Source organism: Balaenoptera acutorostrata, chromosome 1, assembly GCF_949987535.1.
Source record: "Balaenoptera acutorostrata chromosome 1, mBalAcu1.1, whole genome shotgun sequence".
Lineage (NCBI taxonomy): Eukaryota > Metazoa > Chordata > Mammalia > Artiodactyla > Balaenopteridae > Balaenoptera > Balaenoptera acutorostrata.
In genome coordinates, this window is record NC_080064.1 from 107,367,619 (window position 1) to 107,377,367 (window position 9,749).

Consider the following 9,749-nt stretch of genomic DNA (forward strand, 5'->3'; position numbering starts at 1 on the left):
CAGGCATAGTTTGTAGAGGACCTTGTGACACTGCTTCTGAACGCCCCAAGGGTATGCGAACCAGCAACAGCACGTTTCTCGCCTCATCCTCCGATCCTCCGAGGGTCAACTCAGGGGAAATAGGATCTGCTTCCTAGCAATAGAGCATGTGGTCCCCACACTGGAGTTCCACGGCAGATCGTAAAGCTCAGGACTGAGCAGCGGTGCCCTGAAGGACAGTGTTGGCAGGGGCCCAACGACCTGACCCAGGGCCAGCACAGTGGGTCACAGTCAGGCTGGGCATTGGTCTACACTGCAGCACCTGAGTTCTTTGAATCCACGTGGTGAGAATAGTGACTCCCAGATGCCATCTTGTGCTTAGCCTAGACCTCCTATTTCTATTCTTTTATGATCTCCAAAGTGTGTACTGACCTCTCTCTAAGTATGCTGTCTTGTTTTGTCATCCTAACTTCACTCTGGGATTTGGGGACTAATGGCCACACCAAGCTCATTGGAAGTCTTGTGTAAAGCAAACCAGTGATCATTTTTAAGTGACATGTGTGAGGTCCCCAGTTGTGCTAAAGCCTAATCTGTGTCTTCACAGTGCTTAGAATGTGCTTATGTGTGTATAAATGTATAATATATATTTATATGTGTTGCTATAGTGATATGTTAAAGGCCAACATAACTGATGGACAGGGTCAGTGTGAGGAAATGAAAGTCTTTCTGGTGGCTATTAAATGTATATAAAGAAATAAAAAGTTTTCACTGCCTGTTTTGTTTCCCATTTCTGCACCAGTCCTTAGACTGAGCGGGTGAGAATAGGAAAGACAAACTGGCACTAAGAGCTCACCTCACTGTCTAATGCTTGAAGTCTAAGTTTAAAAGAATGATTTAGTCTCCTGTCATTTTGTAAAAATCTCCAGTCTAAAAATATAAAAGGGTAGTTCTTACATTTAGAGTGCCTTAGAATCAGCTGTGGAGATTATAGAAGCTACTTCCTGGGCTCCAATCCCAAGAGATTGCATTGGTGTGGGGCTGTAGAGTCTACATATTTCATATAAACACAAGCAGATGTTTCTGATGCAGGTGGGCTACAGATCACAGTTTAAAACACGTTGCTCTATAACACTGAATCAAAATTATAAATTCATTTCTTTTCCTTTAATTAAGAAGCTTTAATTGAAAAGTATTTAAGTCACACCATAAATGTTGACATAATGATCTTAAGATCTTCCTTTGCGAAAAGACCTTAGTTATGTTCTTTTGCATTCCAGAATTAAAATAAAGCTATCATTCCACAATTATACCCTAGAGGCAGTAATAAATTAAAACAAACAACAACACAAAAAATTCAACCATGATCACAACCACCAACAACAATAACAAACGTATTCATCAACAGACTCAGGTCTGAGATAGAGACATGCCCCACTTTCATAGTAGATGGAGTGACCTCAACTTCTGCTTTTACACTTGGTTGTTTAAGCATTTTCCATGAGTGCCTTTGGCTGTCAATAAAGAGGAACTCACTGACAGAATCAGCAGAATGGATGAAAAGTCAGCCAAACTATGAAGTATTACTGAAAGACAAAGTAGGAAAATTTGAGGGCCTCTTGCTCTGCAGTTATTCAAGCATCCCAGCAATTCTTCCTAAATCCAATGGAGAACTCAAACATTGCTTCTAAGAACTTCATTTTATGGACATAACATTTATGAAAGCAACAACATGAATCATACAGATCTCAGAGCTGGTCAGGATCAAGTTACAAATTACTTATGGGGGAAAATTCCCAATAGCCATTCTTGTGTTTCACCCTTTGAAATGTAGTTCTTTACCCTATTAAAAAAGTTGCAAAAAATGTATCTTTGGAATGGAAGATTCTCCAATATTTAACTTTCCATAAATTACATTCTTTTCCTCTATATGTCAGAAACAGAACTCATTCTTAAAAATAAATCAACCTGCATGACTACCAATGTCTTCCAATTTGCCATAATTCAAATGAGAACCATGTCGGGTCCTGTGCAGGAAATAGGGTGAGAGCACTTTAGGAAAAAAATGGAAAGGAAGAAAGACGGCAGGTACCTAATGTAATGCTTCAAACATGTACAAACATCTCTTCTTTTAATAAATTTATTTTATTTATTTATTTTACTTATTTATTTTTGGCTGCATTGGGTCTTCGTCACTACACGCAGGCTTTCTCTAGTTGCGGCGAGCAGGGGCTACTCTTCATTGCAGTGCCAGGACTTCTCAATGCGGTGGCTTCTCTTGTTGCAGAGCATGGGCTCTAGGCGCACGGGCTTCAGTAGCTGTGGCTTGCGGGCTCTATAGCACAGGCTCATTAGTTGTGGCACACGAACTTAGTTGCTCCGCGGCATGTGGGATCTTCCTGGACCAGGGCTCGAACCGGTGTTCCCTGCATTGGCAGGCAGATTCTTAACCACTGTGCCACCAGGGAAGCCCAAAGATACAAATATCTCTTGATCTGTCAACCTAAGACAGGCAAACAACCTGCAGAATTTATACAGGGTTTATTACACCCTCCAGATCTTATTACTGCTAAAGTGAATATGCTAGGCACTTACTGAATTGGTTTTCTATTTCTGCTGTAACAAGTGACCATAACTTTAGTGTCTTAAAAGAACACACTTTTATTATATTACACTTCTGTAGGTTAGGAGTCCAACAAAGATCTCAGTGGACTAAAATCAAGGAGTCAACACAACTACCTTACCTTCTGGAGGCTCTAAGGGATAATCTCTTTCCTTGCTTTCCTAAAAAGTTTTTAGAGGCCTCCCACATTCCCTGGCTTTTGACTCCTTCCTACAACTTCAAAACCAGAACAGCAGGTAAAGTCCTTCTAATTTCACACTATTTTGACCTTTTCTGTCTCTCAATTCTAAGGCCCCATGTAATTTCACGGGGCCCACCTGAATGGTCCAAGATAATCTCATCTCAAGGTCTTTACCCTAATCACATCTGCAAAGTTTCCTTTCCTATGTGGTGTAATATATGAACAGGTTGGGGGGATTACAGCAGGGACATCCTGGGGGAGACAGTATTATTCTGCTGGTCACAAAACTATTAACTCAGATGCCAACTAATATTGGAACTATGAAAAAAAGAACTTCTCTAATTTCAACAAAGTTTAGTTAAAATAAGACACTACCTGAAGGCACAATCTAGACCAGTGAATCAAGATAAAGTCAGCTTAGAACCCTAGAAGTGCTTCACTGCTGTCCATAAAATTGCACAAGTACTAGTCTCTTTAGATTTTTTTTTTTTCCAAAATGTAGCTTTTTCCCCCCTCCAAGCCTGACTCTGATGGTAGAAATCTCATCCGAGACAAAGAGTGCATGGTGGAGGAGGTGAAGGTGGTGGTGGAGTCGGGGCACCTGGGACCCCACTGACTTCTGACTATGAACTTTCAGCTGATCTCCATGGAACAGATGGGAGGGTTCTCTCAGACCTACCCTTGCATGAACAGAGGGATCCTTGTGCGCCTTCGCCAGGCGGCCAGGAAGGAGAGCCACAGTTCTTCCCTTGGAACTTGCCTTGTAAAGAAGGCAGGCACCAAGATATTAACTTGTCTGGAATCTTGTGGACCAGATGTCAGCAATCCATGTCCAGAGGTTCCTGACTTTTGGTCACACGTCCCCGGGGTCGGCCTAAGGCCCGTGCTGCCTGGGTTGGCTGTGGAGGATGAGCTCCTGAGGCAGCATCTTGCTCTGTCTCCTCCAAACCAGGTTCTGACCAGAGAGAAATGTATTCGTGTTTCTCAGGCTGGTGGAAAATACTCCCTCATCGTCCTCTCGGACTGGGGCAGCCCCTTCCCATGTTGGCCTGCTTTGTGGGCGGAAGGGATGGGGAGGATGGGAGCAAGAGGAGAGGGGACAAGGAGGAGGGGTGGGAACAAAAAAAGCCTGGGGAGAAGATAGGGGAGGACGGCGAGGAAGGAGAAGGCGGAAGCTGAGGAAGAATAAGGAGGACGATGACCAGAGCGTGAATGCCATGGAGGTTCTAGTCTCTGGTCCCAGAATGGCAGCTGCCCTCTCTTGAACTTCCCCTGACCTCATGCTGGACACACACACACCCCAGCCTCCTCTCTCATTCTCCAAACTCCTTTAGTCACAGAAGAACAGCCTCTCAGCCCCTGTCCCCTCCCGTGCCCTGATTCTGGGGATTCTTTCCTTTTTCCCTAGGTTTCCCCAGAGCTAGGCACAGATTCCTCACCAGCAGCCAAACCCTGGTCTGTGGTTCTGGAGAGTCCAAAGCACGGAAATCTCTCGTGAGAAAAGGAAATGCAGGCCACGTGGGGTCATGGGGTCACTCTGCAGAATCTCAGTCCAGCTGTCCAAGTCACACTAGGTTGAAATTTGGGAAGATGTCAAACTCGTTCAAAAGAAACTCTAAGAAGATCCTTGGTGCAGGTCATTGTTACATGTAGCAAATGATGCTATTGAAATCCTAAACCAGGTGATCAATCTTCATTCCAAAGTCATGAATCAGCCTTAAGAAGGGCAAAGCAGGTGGTGAGTGCTAATTACAGGAAATGAACAAAACTGGGGCAGATCCCAGAAAGGACCATGTAGGAGAAGGTGCTTAGGCCAATGGCTAAGTAACCATCTGTATTAGTCAGCTTGGGTTTCCAGAAAAAAATACTATAGACCGGGTGCCTTAACCAGAAATCTGTTTTCACACATTCCGGAGACTGAAAGTCCAAGATCAAGATTGGAAGTTCCTGCCAATTCAGTTTCCGACGCGAGCTCTCTTCCTGGCTTGTAGATAGCAGATGCCTCGCTGGGTCCTCACATGGCCTTTTCTCCTTGCTTGAGCTGGGGTAGGGCAGGAGCCCAAGCTCTCTTCATTTAAGGACACTAATCCTGTCAGATCAGGGCTCCAAGCTTATGACCTCATTTAATCTTAATTACTTCCTTAAAGGCCCCTTCTCCAAATACAGCCCCACAGGGATTAGGGTTCAAGATATGAATTGGGGGGTGGGTGGTGGGACACATACATTCAGTTCCTAACACCCTCGCCAGCCTCCTCCTCCCATGAAGGCATTTGCAGCTCTCAGCTCTGGTCCCTGGGAACTTCCCAGGCACTGGGTCCTCAGATTCCTCTCCCCACAGACTTTCTCCTTCTCTCTCTTTGACTCAAATGACTCAACACTGGGCACAGCTGTTGACTGGCTGACACTCAAAGGCAGTGGACTGAGTTGCTTTCACCTGGCTGACTTTCAGAAGAGAGGGGCCACCACTGACTGACACGTTTGCAGAAATGTGTTCACTGAGGAGACTGGCTGTGGTGGCAGAATAATGTTTCCCCAAAGATGTCCACATCCTGGTCCCTGGAATTTGTGAACATGTTACTTAACATGGCAAAGGACACTTTGCAGTTGTGATTAAATTAAGGACCTTGAGATGGGGAGATTATCCTGGAGGGTCCAATGGAATCACAAGGGTCCATATAAGTGAAAGAGGGAGGAAGAAGATTTGGTGTCAGAATAATGCGCTGTGAGAATAACCTGATCAGCTGTGACTGGCTATGAAGATGGAAGGGGGCTATGAGAGTAGAATGTGGGCATCTTCAAGAGGCTGGAAAATGCAAAGAAAGAGATTCTCCCCTAGAGCCTCCAGAAAGAACCTCACCTCCACTGTCAGATTGATTTTAGCCCAGTGAGATGCATCTTGCACTTCTGATCTCCAGAACCATAAGATAATAAATGTGTGTTGTTTTAAGCCACTAAGGGTGTGGTAATGTGTTACAATAGCAACAGGAAACTCCTACAGTGGACATTGGTAGATAGAGAGGATTTAAAAACCAGTTCTGCCGCAATAGTGAGAGGCCCGCGCACCGCACCGCGATGAAGAATGGCCCCCGCTCGCCGCAACTAGAGAAAGCCCTCGCACAGAAACGAAGACCCAACACAGCCAAAATAATAAATAAATAAATAAATTAATTAATTAAAAAAAAAAACCCAGTTCTGGTGGCTATTTGTTACCATGGCTTTAGAACAATTACTCTATCCCCAGAAATGTGAACTTTCAAACTTTTCAATTCTCAGTGTAGGTAATGTAAATAATACTGAGTGATATACCAACCATCACCATATAAGGAGTCAAAACCCTCACCCTGTGCTCAGGGTAAACGTCTAACACCATCCAAAATTGGGTGTGCACGGGTGTATGTTTGGGACAGGGTAGCAGGGGCTTCAGAACTGGATTTATAATGCTCCCCACAGGGCTGGCTGCAGGGTGTTGGGCACAGGAGGGTCTTTTGTCATATCTAGGCCATCTAGTATCTGAGCCCCCTTTGTCTGTATGAGAAACTTCCCACATTCTGAAACTTTTAAGGATCACGCACTTGCTGTCTTAGTTTTCCTAGGGGCTAAGATGTGGGTCTATTACCAAGAGCTGGCCAATCCCCATCAGCAACAACTACTCCAGCATTGACAGGAGTTGAGAGACACAAGGAGTAGGCCCTGGGGAAATTTTTTCTTTCCCCTGCAACAGAAGAATCTCCCCACCTCAAGATCCTTAGTTTAACACTGACCAGGTGCAGCAGAAGTCATAGAGCCATTGGCAGTGTCTAGTGTCCAGGGCCAGTAGTGTCACCTGTGCAAAGCTACAGGGTCTGTCACTCAGCAGGGGGCACTAGTGTCCTTTCCATTTGGTCTGTGTGCTCCCTTCCATTGGCCTTCTTTATTCCTCCCTGTTTGTATAGCCTGGTTCTCCAGTTTGCTGGAGATTCTCTGAGCTATTACTATCCCTTGAATAAAGTATGTTTCAGATGAAACGAGCCAGAGTTTATTTCTGATGGCTGCAGAGAGGAAAAGGAGGGGAAAGAGGGAAAGCAGGGAGGAAAAAAGGAAGCCTCTTCCTGGAAGTTGGCTGGGTGCTGAGTTCCTTTGCTGTCAGCTTCCCCCTTAAGCCAAAGGCACCCTCAAGAATCAAGTTACTCCACTCATTGCTCTCTGGTCTGAAAACACAAGTTGGCTGCTTTCGGCGGTTTCCCCGCTCCCCGCCCTCAGGTCTAACCCAGTCTTACCCAGTAAGAGAAAACAAACAAACAAACAAACCTCGCTCTTCAAGCAAACACGTCATCTTTCTATCCCTTATCTTGGTCATCAGCTTCTTTTTCAGAATCTTCATTTCTTGTATTCTGTATGGTGGGGAAAGGAAAAACATGGTCCCTGGGATACCATGAGAATGAAGTAGGAAGGACGTGCGCAGAAAATACACCGAGTAGCAGTCTGAGATGTAACCCTGAATCTGTATGTTTATACACAAGACACATACATAAATATATACTTGTATCCATTGTTTTACAACTTCTTTACTACTTAAAAAATTTTTGGATCAGCGTAACACACGATCCCAGAATTCCTTTCCCCGGCGTGCAACGCAAGACAAAAGATAAGAATTCGAGGAGACTGGCAAAATCCGCCGGTATCTCAGATAAAGGGTAAGAGGCGTGTTACCTCGGCTTGGTGGGCTCCCGAAGTGGGCGGGCCTTATAACGTCACTTCCCCCTTCAGCAGCCGGCCCGCCCATTGGTCATCTCGGCAGGGCGGGGACAGGGCGGGGGTTGGAGGAGAGGAGGTCAGGAATGGGGCTTGGCGTATGTAAATCTTGCAGCGCAGGGGCACAATTCCCCGCGAGCCACTTCCCGGGCTGTGGAAGTTTTCCAGAGAAGTTGCTTGGATTTTATTAGCAGAGTGGTTTGGAGGAGCTGAGAGGCGTGGAAGAGGAGGGGGCGCGGAGGGTGGGTGGGGAGCGTGTGTGTACAGTGTAGTAGTCTAAGGCTGTACGGGGGCGGGGAAAAAATAGCTCATACTTACCTGGCAGGGGAGATACCATGATCATGAAGGTGGTTTTCCCAGGACGAGGCTCACTCATTGCACTGCGAGTGTGCTGACGCCTGCGATTTCTCCAAATGGGAGAAACTCGACTGCATAATTTGTGGTAGTGGGGGACTGCGTGCGCGCTTTCCCCCTGCTAACTGGTGTTTAATAATAGAGCTAAATAGTTGGGGGGAATAAAAAAATGTAAGAGTGTGTGGGCTCCGATTGCTTTGTATTTGTGTGCTTGCGTTGTACTCGTGGTTTTCGCGGGGTTTTTGTGTGTGTAGTTTTCTATATTCGCCCCCGTCTCTGATTTCTTGAACTTTGGTGGTTTGAGTAAGAGCGTTTTTATTCTCCGTTTTGTGATAAACGTTTTTTCCGTATTAAATTTGTTTTCAGTGCCTTTTCAACGCACATATAGCGGTGGTGCTACCATGTAATCAAAGTTTCTTCGGTTCTGACCCAATTGCCCGCAAGTTAAAAAAAACACTTTGTGCTCCAAAGAAACCGGCAGCAACCTACGATCGCAAGGGAAAATCATCCTCTTTAAGTCCCAAAGGCTGTTTGACGATGTTCCAAGCTCCCAGGACAGCGGGAAAACAACAACTCCGAAAAAACGGAAAAAAGTTTTGTTTTTCCTGGCAGGGAATTTACTTCAGATGGACACACTAGGGTTGCTCACAACGCAGGTGGATTGGGGAGAAGCCCTAAAAACATTTCTTATCGCTCAGTCAGAATAGATTTCGTCTCTTTCCACCAGGTAGAAACCTGAAGAGACAGCGCAGGGCAGGCACGTCAGGTTCCTCCTGGCGTCGCGGAGGAAGCGGGCTCGGGGCGCGGTGACGAGAGCCCCCGGCGCGACGCCGCTACTGCGCCCGCGGAGCTGTGCGCGGCCTGGCTCAGTAGCGGGAGCAGGGGAGCAGCTGGTGGAGGGTTCCATGGTGTAATGGTGAGCACTCTGGACTCTGAATCCAGCGATCCGAGTTCAAATCTCGGTGGGACCTTTCTGTTTAGTTAGAAAAAGGGGATTTTTTTACTCCTCAGATGGGACGTGCTTTCCCTCTCCCGGTCCCGGAGAGAAGCGGTCCGCGCGCTCCACGCGGACGTGGCGGGCAGGTGGGGGGACGAGCCCGTGGCGTCCCCGCAGGACCCTAGTGATCCTGCCCGTCGCTGGTTATAGGAGGCCCCGGCCCCGCCGCCCAGGGGCGCAGCGACCGAGCCAGTGCCAACCCCTCGTTGGGTCACCCTGGGTCTCGGGGGCGGAAGGCAGAGGCTGCTCCCACTGAGTCCTGCCCCGCGAGGGGGCTTCGCCCCGCACGTCTTGTAACTAACTGCGCGGTTGTCACGGTAAGTAAATGGTCGCGGTGCGGGGCTGTGACGTCGCTGAGCAGCCAGGGTCACAGCGTCTTATGGTTCCAGACCTGGATGGGAAGTACTGAATTGTGTTCAGGTGCCCTACTTTATTCCGAATTTTAATTGATCCTATTCCACTGTTCCGATTTTATTCAGAATTTCTCACTCCTAAGTCTAAATTGGACAAGAAAAGCCGCTGTTAGGCTAACATTTGAACCTTGACTCCAGGAAACCTCGTCCTTTCGTCCCAAGCTCAGCCAGCCAGAAGGAGGAGGAAGGCCAAGGATCCCGGCGTCTGAGGAGAGCAGGGATCCCTGACCCACCTCCACCCAGGCCTTTGAGACACGTGCAGATCTTATAATCAAGGCTAGACTATAGTGAATATGCCTTGTTTGGTTTGATTTGAGTTGGGAACCACATTCATTTTTTTTTTATCATTATAAAATTAATCTTTTAAATGTCACCTCTAGAGGCTCCCCTGGTGGCGCAGTGGTTGGGAGTCTGCCTGCCAATGCTAGGGGACAAGGGTTCGAGCCCTGGTCTGGGAGGATCCCACATGCCGTG

At 46.9% G+C, this 9,749-nt stretch overlaps 1 long non-coding RNA gene and 2 other non-coding genes across 3 annotated transcripts; 2 read left to right on the forward strand and 1 right to left on the reverse strand.

Moving 5' to 3' along the window:
- Window positions 1–1,258: 1,258 nt before the first annotated feature.
- Window positions 1,259–7,484, reverse strand: LOC103011485 (uncharacterized). Its single transcript, XR_449909.2, has 5 exons — window positions 7,470–7,484; window positions 7,068–7,150; window positions 4,220–4,350; window positions 3,460–3,735; window positions 1,259–2,402 (listed from the first exon to the last, which is right to left on the reverse strand). It is a non-coding gene; the product is annotated as an uncharacterized LOC103011485 (long non-coding RNA).
- A 337-nt stretch (window positions 7,485–7,821) lies between these two features.
- On the forward strand, window positions 7,822–7,985 carry LOC114236245 (U1 spliceosomal RNA). Its single transcript, XR_003622233.2, has one exon. It is a non-coding gene; the product is annotated as a U1 spliceosomal RNA (small nuclear RNA).
- A 779-nt stretch (window positions 7,986–8,764) lies between these two features.
- Window positions 8,765–8,836, forward strand: TRNAQ-CUG (transfer RNA glutamine (anticodon CUG)). The gene has a single exon. It is a non-coding gene; the product is annotated as a tRNA-Gln (tRNA).
- Window positions 8,837–9,749: the final 913 nt, after the last annotated feature.